Genomic DNA, 11519 nt, shown 5'->3' with positions numbered 1-11519 from the left:
TTCGAAATTCCGACATTGAGTTTCTGAGCTAAAAATCTTGACCAAAATACCCCTAGTCGTATTTCGAATTCTAAAATTTTTCTGAGAGTTTCCCTGGCCTAGATATCGCCTAAGAATACCTAGGAATTAATTTAGATCGAAGAAAAAGTTCGGGAAACCCTATTTTGAGAAGTGGCCGAAACTGTGTTATGGTACCTTGTCCAAAAATAATTTTTGGGTCTGTATGGCCTGAGCTATAGCGTAGCTCTTTTGATTGTCGAAATTTTGGCTTTGGTTTCGTGTCATTCCGAGTTCTGTAGCTCAAGTTATGTGCGTTTTAGCAAACGAAGTTCTGTTGTCAATTCGTGCCTAAATAGGAACTCTGAAGCTTTAAAAGCTTTCTTTCCGGTTTCGATTAGTGTTATTAGATAGTGTTGTTTCTAGTGGGGCTTGTGTTGACGATTGTGTTTCCTTGTTCTAGGTTCGCAATTTCCATGCACAACTTCTACTCACGAAGGTAAGGGTAACTCAGTTTTAGAGCGTCCTTGAGTCTTGCCTGCTTTTATCGCACTGAATTATTATTTCATCGCTCAGTAGAGCTTGATGTATTTGTGCGAATGTTGTGATTACGAATAACATGTGGTTACTCTGAATTTACTATTGGATTGGGAGTTGTTGTCTGACTTGGCATATAAGGCTTAAGGTGAAAGTGGCGATGAGGAGGTGTGGTCCTATCATTGTCCCACCCTGTGTGGTGATATAAGAGGCGATGAGGAGGTGTGGTCCTATCATTGTCCCGCCCTGTGTGGTGATATAAGAGGCGATGAGGAGGTGTGGTCCTATCATTGTTCCGTCCATTGTGACGCTAAGTGGCGATCAGGAGGTGTGGTCCTATGATTGTCCCGTCTTGTGAGACGCTATAAGAGGCGATGAGGAGGTGTGGTCCTATCATTGTCCCGTCTTGAGAGACGATATTGATCGATCCATTTTGATAGCAGCATATAGTTGCATTGTAGAGCACTAACATTTGATCTTGTCGATATCTGATCTGACTTGTTGAGGTTATTGTTATCTGATTTCAATCTATGTTATTACGCTGTTGATATCTGATTAAGTTTAAGTTGTTGGTATTTGATTTGATGTTATATGGTTGAGGTTCTTGATATCTGATTTGATTTCATGTTGTTGGATATATGTCGTCATCTATCTTGAAATAAGTTGCTAGTTTATGTGCCATGATATGCACTTAAATCTGAATAGCATGTTTTTCCCTTTTATACGTGGTAATTGCATGAAGTTAACTCTTTCTGTTTGCTACTTGATGTTTGGGCGCTTAACGCTATTAGGCGATGGAGATCCTTCCGCCGAAGCTTAGCTGCTCGAGTTGGAGATCGGGTTGTAGGCGGTGGAGTAGAGGTGTAAGAAGCAGCTTTGCTTCTCTTCTTGTGAACTATGTTTGAGTCTCCTTTTCTATATGAGAACTCTGTTATTAAAGCCTTGCTTCCGCCACTGTTAAAGTGCGCATGCTTATTCTGAACCTTACTTATGGTATTGTAAACTATTATTACAGTATATCGGGAAACATGTTATTTAAATAAAGTTAAGATATGTTTCCAACCCTATGCTATTTAGTCACTTTCAAAAAAAAAACCCTTGGATTTTAGGGATTGCAGAATAGTCCTTAGACTTTGTTAGGTTACTAATGTGATTCCTCAGTTGAGAAATTGGGGAGTTACATTAGCAATTCTCTCAATTGCTAGCTACACTTAGAGCATCTTCAATGCAAAGTTTCTAGTTGAGTTGCTTAAACATTATTCTCGTGGGCCCTAACTGCCATATAGGATTTAGGCAACCCATGTAGAATTCACTCCAGCCACATATGCTTATTTTAATTTTAGTTGGGTCGCATTATACCTCATATATTTATATTATTTCAAAGTTATCATGACACTATTCAAAGTGATGAATGAAAAGATAAAATATAATTTTTTAATTAAAAAGCAAGTAGAAAGAGAATAAGCAACTGTTGCTTAAATAATTAAGTAACGTTGCTAAAATTTAAACAATAAGAAGTGTCATTGCACCAGGATGTCGGCAGAGATGGAGACAATAGTGCATTATCTTCGAGATTTCCCTCACTCGTTGGAGGTCTGGATGAGGGTTGGTGCTCTCTCCGGACCAAGGTTCATGCACCAGGATGTGTCAATGTGGGTGAAGGAACAATCGTGGAGCAGAAACGAGATTCGGTTCATTGCAACTTTATGGAGTATTTGGAAATGGCGAAACAATTGTGTTTTCGAGGCCTCTCCGTGGTCGTTACGGGAAGCGAGGCGGCGTCTTTGTCACAAACACGGTGAGAATGTGTTGTTAATGGATTCGCAGGACCTGGTCAATGGCAGGAGGTTTCTGGGGGATGTGTGGTTGCCACCGCCGGTGGGTAAGATTAAGCTCAATATAGACGACAGTTTCCTTCTTGATCATAGTTGTATAGGGGGTGGCGGTGTGTTTCGCAATGCGGATGGATCCTGGTTGCTGGGCTTTCGCTCGTTCAGGGACTCTTTCTTTGTTCGTTAGTTTTTTTTTGTTTGTTTTCCGTCGAAGCAAGAAAAATAAGAAGTGTCATGTCATGTTACTATAATGGTGCTCCAAATTAATCAATGTTGTTTAAATGCTCAAATTGAATTAATCAATCCCATTAATGATGCTCTAATAATTTATCTTCAATTCCCGAAAACGCATGCAGAGTCAACTAAACTATACTCCCTCCGTTCCTATATAACTGATACTTTAAGGTTGTGGCACAAATATTAAGAAGTAGCAATTAATATTCTTATTTTACTAAAATTACTATCTAACTTCCTATTATACCCTTTATCTCTCTTATCAATTCTAACTGTAAGATTGGATACTCTCACCACAAATTGTGTGTGAGGTAGACAATATTATTTATAATAGAAAATTACAGAATATGCTAAGGAATATTCTGAGGCATATTACAAAATAGAACAAATAATAACAGAGGAATATCCTGTAGGATATTATGGCTATGTATCTCTAACACCCCCCTTCAAGCTTAGCGTTGGATTGAGACCAACTCGAAGCTTGGATCGAAAAAGCTCAAACAACGGACGAGGCAATGCCTTAGTGAAAATATCAGCAAGCTGGAGAGAAGTAGACACATGACGAACAGCTAAACGGCCAGAAGCAACCAGCTCACGAACGAAGTGACAATCCAAGTCAATGTGTTTGGCATGCTTATGAGCAACAGGATTCTGAGCCATAAACAAGGCGCTTTGGTTGTCACTGAGTAGAAGAGGAGTTGCAGATAACCGAACACGAAGCTCATGGAGAAGATTAAGCAACCAAACGAGCTCGGAAGCAGTATTAGCCATGGCTCGGTACTCAGATTCACAACTAGAGCGAGCAACAGTGGGTTGTTTCTTGGCACTCCAAGACAATAGATTATCACCAAGAAAAATAGCGTAGCCATAAGTAGAGCGGCGAGTGTCCGTGCAGCGAGCCCAATCAGCATCACTATAACCAAGAACAGCGGGGGATGAGGTACGACGAAATGTAAGACCAAAATGTTGCGTGCCACAGACATAACGCAGAATGCGTTTGACAGCCTGAAAATGTTCCACATTAGGAGCCTGAAGGAACTGATTAACCGTGTTAACAGCATATGACAAGTCAGGACGAGTAATAGTCAAGTACTGCAAGGCCCCAACCAAAGAGCGATAATGCGTAGGATCTGAGTAAGCCTCACCAGAACTGACAAGATGGGAACCAGCAGCCAAGGGCGTCGAAACAGGACTGGCTTCAAGCATCATAGCACGAGAAAGCAAATCATTTGCATATTTGGCTTGTCCCAAGAACAAACCATCAGGAGTATAAGTGATCTCAAGACCAAGGAAGTAGCCAAGCTTACCCAGATATTTAATGGCGAACTCAGCATGAAGGCGAGCAATAAACTGAGTCAGAAGAGAGGGATCACTACCAGTAAGAATGATGTCATCCACATACACAAGAAGATAAAGCGTAGTATGGCCTTTGTAGAAAAAGAACAAGGATGGATCAGCCCGACTACACGAAAAACCATTACGCAGCAGAAAAGAGCTTAAGCGCTGAAACCAAGCACGAGGCGCCTGTTTGAGGCCGTAGAGAGCCTTGTTCAACCGACACACATGAGTCGGGAAACGAGGATCAACAAAGCCAGGAGGCTGTTCCATATAAACAGTTTCAGTAAGATGACCATGAAGGAAAGCATTTTTGACATCCAACTGATGAAGTTGCCAATCATTAACCACGGCAAGAGATAAAATAAGGCGTACAGTAGTAGCTTTGACAACAGGACTGAAAGTAAGAGAGTAATCGAACCCTGGAATCTGCGTGAAACCCTGAGCCACCAAACGCGCTTTTAAGCGCTCAACAGTGCCGTCACTGTGGAATTTAGTGCGAAAGACCCATTTACTTCCAACAACATTTGTAGTGGAAGGGCGAGGAACCAAAGTCCAAGTACAATTGTTATGAAGGGCAGAAAGTTCATCCTCCATGGCTGCCAACCACTGAGGATGCTTCATAGCTGATTTGAATCCCTTAGGCTCAGTAATAGTATGCAAAGCAGTGAGAAGACCAGTAGGCTGAGCATGAACCAAGGCATATCGCGGATTCGGCTTAAAAATACCGTTCTGAGAACGAGTCCGCGGACGAGCAGCAAGAGGAGCAAGGGGAACCTGAGCCACAACAGGGGAAGTAGCCGGCGGTGAAGCAGGCGAAGCCGGAGGCCCAACAGGAGGGGTGTTCGGCTGTACTGGGGAAGTAGGAGCCGGCGAAGGTGGTTCATCACCAAGAGGAACCGGCAGAGCAGGTAGGGCATCTGAGTCATCACAAGATGGACAAGACAGAGAACCAGCAGGCGGTGAACTCTCCGAAACAACAGGAGGAACAGGTGGTGGAGATGGAGGAGAACCTGCAGTCGGTTCATAAAACGTAGAGACCACCAAATCATGAGGTGAAGAGTGAGAACCTGCAAAAGGGAAGCAAAATTCATCAAATTGAGCATGACGAGACACATAAGTCCGAGAAATGGCCGGATCGAAGCATTTAAATCCCTTGTGGTGACTGCTATATCCCAAAAATATGCAAGGAGTACTCCGAGGGCTAAATTTATTTTTCATGTATGGACGCAAGCACGGGAACACCCGACATCCAAAAGGATGAAAATTAGCATACGTAGGCGCAACATGAAATAGAAGCTGAAATGGAATCTGATTAGCGAGCACCTTAGAAGGGACACGGTTAATAATATATACCGCAGTACTGAAAGCAGCAACCCAATAGATAGTAGGGACATGAGAGTGATACAACATAGCAAGACCAAGCTCAAGAACATGTCTGTGTTTACGTTCGACCCGCCCATTCTGTGCCTGAGTATGAGGACAGGAAAAACGATGAAGCACACCTGAGGCAGCAAATAAAGTCTGAACTTTGTGATTAGTGAACTCAGTGCCATTATCACTTTGAAAAACTTTGATCAACCGGGAGAATTGATTTTCCACAAACGCTTTGAAGCGAACAAGAACGTCATAAAAATCAGATTTGCGCTTCAATGGATAAAACCAAGTAAACCGGGAAAAATCATCCACAAAAATAACAAAGTACGAAAAATCATCAGCAGAAGCAACAGGAGATGGTCCCCACAAATCACAATGGATAAGGTCTAAAACTGCAGAAGCTCTTTTATTATTATCATAAAAGACTAGACGTTTACTTTTAGCCATCTGACAAGAAGTACAACAGATAGGCTTAGGCAAAATGGAGGAAACATTGAAACAACCAAGTTTATGCAATTGTTGAATAATATCAAAATTAACATGTCCTAATCGGGAGTGCCACAATTCAAAAGAGGCACGAGGTAATGGAGAACTGGTAGTAAGCAGCGCCTGTGATCCTTGGTCAAGCACATAAAGTCCTTTATCACATCGGCCCTTTCCCAGAACGGCGCCTGTCTGTCGGTTCTGAATAACAAAAGAATCATCCAGAAAAATAGCTTTAGCATTATGGTGACGAGTCAATTTGCTAACAGAGACAAGATTTTTAGTTAACTGGGGCACAACCAAAACATTAGATAAAGGAACAGAGTGTGAAACAGAACGAGAACCAATATGAGTAATATGTAAACCAGCACCATTACCAACAAGAACACGATCATTACCAGAGTAGTCCTGAGAGTCCGTCAGCTGAGATAGAGAAGGAGTCATATGAGAAGTGGCACCTGTATCCATGTACCAGTCGGAACGGTTTGAGTTGTCCAATGAACAACCCGCAGCAAAGGATTGTGCCAAATTTGCAGACTCTGCAGAACGATCCCAGCGAACCGGACACTTATCAGCATAGTGACCCTGCTCACGACAAATTTGACAGCGGGGAGTGTAGGAGCCACGGCGACCAGAGCCGCCATTGTTGCGACGCTGGCGAGGCCCACCATTAGAGTTTCCACGATTTCCACCACGAGAACTGCCACCGGAATTTCCACGGTTGCCACTAGTGGAAGACTGAGTACCAGAAGGGCGAGGCTGATTGCTCGCATGGAAGGCAGCAGGCGGAGCAGTCACTGATTCCTCAAGAGAAGCCTGAAAAATAGCATGGCTCTCGACCTTACAAAGAATGTCAGTAAAAAGAGGTAGGGGTACCTGATCAAGCTGACCCGTGGAAAAATTTGCATATGACGGGCCAAGACCACGAAGGAACCAGTGAACTTTATCATCATTAGGAACAGGTGCGCCAATAGCAGCCAGCTGATCACAGATAGTGCGAAATTTCCGCCCGTACTCAGAAACGGATAGAGAACCACGACGCATGAGTTGAAGTTCATCACGGAGACGTAGTTCACGTGCCTTGCTGCGTGAGGCATAAGCAGAGTGTAAAGCAACCCAAACATCACGAGCAGTGGTTGCGCTTAGGGTCTCAGAGAGGGCATCCTCAGTCAGGGAGGAAAGAAGCAGACTGTTGACATTACGATCTCGAGCCTGCCACTGAGCATAAACAGGATTTGGAGAAAGATCACCATTACGTAATGGGTGAGTAACAGTTTGTGCATAAGTTTGTTGAATAAATTCTGGGGGAGGGTCAACTGTAGGATCAACAATGTCATACAAGTTCTGATTCTGAAGAAGAGCAGTAACCTGTTTACGCCAGAGAAGAAAATTATCCGGCTTAAGTTTCACGGTAAGCATATGCACCAAAGTGTTGAAGGAAAAAGTCGGAGGTGTAGCATCGGAAGCCATGTGAAAACAACAGTCCCAAAAGATAGAAATAAACTTCCAGCCAAAAAATCAACTCTAGTCAAGAAAAAAAAAAAAAAAATCAACCTGGACAAACGGGAAAGCTGAAGAGAAAATTAATTTAAAAGAAAAACCAGCGTGGATCCCGAGAACTGACGGCTGGCGGTTGATGTTGGAAAAAGAAACCGCACAAAACACGAGGCCGAGCCACGTGCAGGAGGGACAGAAGGGCGGTCTGGCGGCGCTGCAAAAACAGACGCTGACAGCGGGCTGTCTGGCGGCTCAGCAGGAGACAGAGGCGCTGAAAAAGGTGCTGACGTCTCTGTCGGCGCGGAAAAAGATGGCTGGAGGCGCGGAACACGAAGCAGGACACGCAGTTGATGTTGACTGCACAAGGACAGAAATGACGTCAGCAACGCAGAGTTCAGGACGGAAAAAGCTGCAGGACGGGTGGCGGCTGGCACGGAAAGGAAAGCACTTGCACGGAAAGCAAGGCTACAGCTACAGCTTGAGAAAAAAGAGAGAAAATGACGGCAGGTTTGGGGGATAGGGTTAGAACCGAAAACCTGATACCATGTAAGATTGGATACTCTCACCACAAATTGTGTGTGAGGTAGACAATATTATTTATAATAGAAAATTACAGAATATGCTAAGGAATATTCTGAGGCATATTACAAAATAGAACAAATAATAACAGAGGAATATCCTGTAGGATATTATGGCTATGTATCTCTAACACTAACTTTTCAATTTTCCTACCAACAATAAATGAAGGACACAATTGATAAAGTAGCATTAATGCTCTCTTGAAATTGTAAAAGTATCAGTTAAATAGGAACAAAAAAAAGAACCAAATTAGTATCAGTTATTTAGAAACGGAGGGAGTATAAGTCTCGCTCTTATTTTAGAACATGCATGGATTTTAACTAAATAAGTTGACAAGAGAGTCTAATAGGGAGTGCTAGTTTGCTAACACTCCTCTAATTAACGCTCAAAATCTTGTAAAGCAGATCCTATTTACTTCTCTCACGCGCGGATCTTCACAGGACACGAGCAACAAGAAACAAACGAAGTTGTTTTATTTTTCTTCTTTACCACAATCACTAGGAAAAGAAATATAGCAGCATAGTGGAAGAAAAGAAAAAGGTGAAGAAAGCGACGTTGTTGCTTGGGGGGAAGACCCTCGTGATGGTCGCATGGGTGAAGATTTGAGTGTCCCTCGCATTGGGTAAGGGATAATAGGGACCCACCCAGATGAAATGAAAAGGTTATCTGTTTGGTGCCAATCATGACCATTGGCTGTGCTGATTTTGATGGGTGTCGAGGGATGCTGGTGATCATGGCCGTTCCTTCTTCAATGTGACACTGACCTCAACCGTTGATGTAGGGACCTGATTCTCAACAATGGAAGTCTTCAGGTGCGTTCTGGCCCACTCGGTTAAATGCTCAAGATTTCCTGCGATTTGCATTGCCCTATGCTATGGCCCCTACTCCTTGTCCTAAGGTCCATTTATTTTTTGGGTAGTTGAGAGTACTACAATTTTGGCATCTAGAATCAACATTTTCATTTGGTGGCTTCCACCAAAAATTACTTTCTAGAAAGAAAGAAAAAAAGTAAATTTAAAATTTAATTCATTAATTTGTGTAATTGTGATTTAAATTGAACTCTATTCCTATGCGACGGAACAAAGTCGCAGTTGCACCGGAACCCTACCATAAACAAAAAAAAAATTGAAATAAGAAAAGAAAAACAAAGAATAAGATCGAATCGGTAATTAGATCTTTCTGATGTACAAAAAAAAAATTGGTGATTAGAACCATTAGAGTCCCTCATCCTTAATTTTATAGCCATTGTGAATTCTCTTGTGAATCTGATTACAAAGAGCATTCAAAATATTAAGGAAATTATTATTGTTAAGAGATAAATTCTCGAAAACCTGAGTCGTAATTACTAAGAGAATTATTCTCTATTGTCTTTATAAAAAATCTATTTATCTTCCAGTTTTTATCACTTAGTTAAAGGTTTTGTCAAGAGAGGTGGAAGGAAAACCATGTTAGGAGCTGGCCAACAAGGAGAGTGAGCAAGTTCAAATAGGAAGGGAGGGTTTCAAAGAGATATTAGAGATGGAGGTCGATGGAATGAGGCGACGATCTCACAACTGACAACTGTGAGACTTATTATCCTCTCGAGACTCGGATATTACATTAAATAGATATATCTTTCCCAACAAATCATTTACTATAGGCACTGCTCATTGATAGAATCTTCGACTAAATGTTTAAAGAGATCAACTATCTACCAATTATACTACCTTGTTAATCAAAGTTAGTGCAAAACTTAACTTACTGTGGTTTGACCCCTTAAAATTCCTAATAAAATCATGATTTAATTGTTGTAGATTCTTTCAAAATAATGAGCATTGACAATCTTAAATGATAAATGAAATTAAGCAGTGTTATCGTGTTATCAGACTCGATCCAGAGATCGACTTGGTCAGGGCACTGGGTCAATGGGTCACTGGTCTGACCATTGGGTCACTGGTTGAATCGTTTGACTCGGTTGACACTAAAAAAATTAAAAAATTCATAGTACCATAACTAGATGTCACAAATATGAAATACCATACATAAACAAGGAATGTTTTACCACAAAAAAGTGTCACAACTCACAAATAACTGAAATAAGTTTTGAACATCATCAAACAACATCAGTTTTGCGCTTTAATTAATCACAACAAAAAGCGCATAAACAAATTTAAAACAAAATTCAACAACTAAGGTCTTGTTACATCATAAGCTAACAAATGATAAATATAGTAATAACAATGTCAAGTTTCTTCATGTCCAAGTAGTAAAGGAAGGCAAAGTTTCATCCAAGGAAATTTATTTATCCAAAAAAAATAGTAACAATCACACAAGGAACTTTATACTATCTATTTCCTTATCTTACTATCACACAAGGAAATTTATTTCACTATACTACCGATTCTATGTATCTGAACAGATATGGTTGACAATCTATTTCCTTATACAAACAATTCTATGTATCTATTTCACTATCACACAATGCCATAATGTATTCTGTAATCAACAATTTTTCTTTTTATATGGTTTGTGCAACTATCATGCCACTCGTTTGAATCTGCTATAAGTTTGATCGTAAATGTATCAGTTCTATAACGATGAGGAGAAAGTGATCGAAAGAGATTAGTTTTGTATCAATTGTATTTAAGAGAGAATGAAATTAGCTCATACAAAGATTACAGAGAGTGAAAGCTCTACTTCTATTTTGTGACCCAAATCATATATATTCCATACACTATTTTGCTTAAATGTTCTGAATAATGGAAAATAATTGAAAGGAGAAGAAGGACAAAGTGTGGCGGTGGAGTGCTGGAGCGGTGACGGGCGGCAGAAGCCTATGAAGAACGATGGTTTTGCTGAGGTCTGAATATGAAGAACTCGAGATAAGCTTGGAAGAAAACTAAAGAAAAACCCTATCCTGGCTGAAACAACGTCGTTTTGCTTTTTGGAGTTTTTTTAATTAACGAACCGGTCCAACCCTAAGGGTCGGTCACCGGTTTCTTAACCGACTCGGCCAGACGTTCACAACGGGCATATTGCATGGCCGATCCGATCTTCAGACCGAACCAATCTAGGGATTGGTTCCCAATTCAACCGGTCAAACCGGTCGGTTCCGCCCGAGTCTGATAACTCTGAAATTGAGTACGTGCTTGTATTTCCAATATTAACTTTTAAAAAAGAAAAAGAAAAAGAAAAAGGAAATACTTTAGTCAAATATACATTAATTTCATTTTTGGATTTGTTTTACAAATGAATTTTGTCATACAGAAACTTATCCCATAAACTTATCTTTATAATTGATTTTAAATTTATATAGAATTTATTTTTTTGAAAGAACTTTCTATAGAATTAATAGAATTTTTTTTTGAACTTTAATAGAATTAATTTTGGCAAAATTTTAAACATGTACTACTTATGAAGAAGTTGAATAATTTATTTAAGTTCATACATTTAAATCTTATTATCATCACTATAAAAAAAATCTAGACGAAATGCAAGAGATTCCACAATAATAAGTTAATAACTAGTCTTATCATCCTGGTAGCAGGAATTTTGAAAACGAAAACCAATCTCATCAGCGAAAAATAATGTAACATGAGCAATGATGTGATGTATATAGTTATCGTCTTATCAGAAAGCCTTTTACATGTCTTCTCCATTTTATTGATG

Source organism: Lotus japonicus, chromosome 4 (genome assembly GCF_012489685.1).
Source record: "Lotus japonicus ecotype B-129 chromosome 4, LjGifu_v1.2".
NCBI classification, from domain to species: domain Eukaryota; kingdom Viridiplantae; phylum Streptophyta; class Magnoliopsida; order Fabales; family Fabaceae; genus Lotus; species Lotus japonicus.
The sequence above is the reverse complement of the archived record's forward strand: the minus strand, read 5'-3'. Positions refer to the sequence as shown.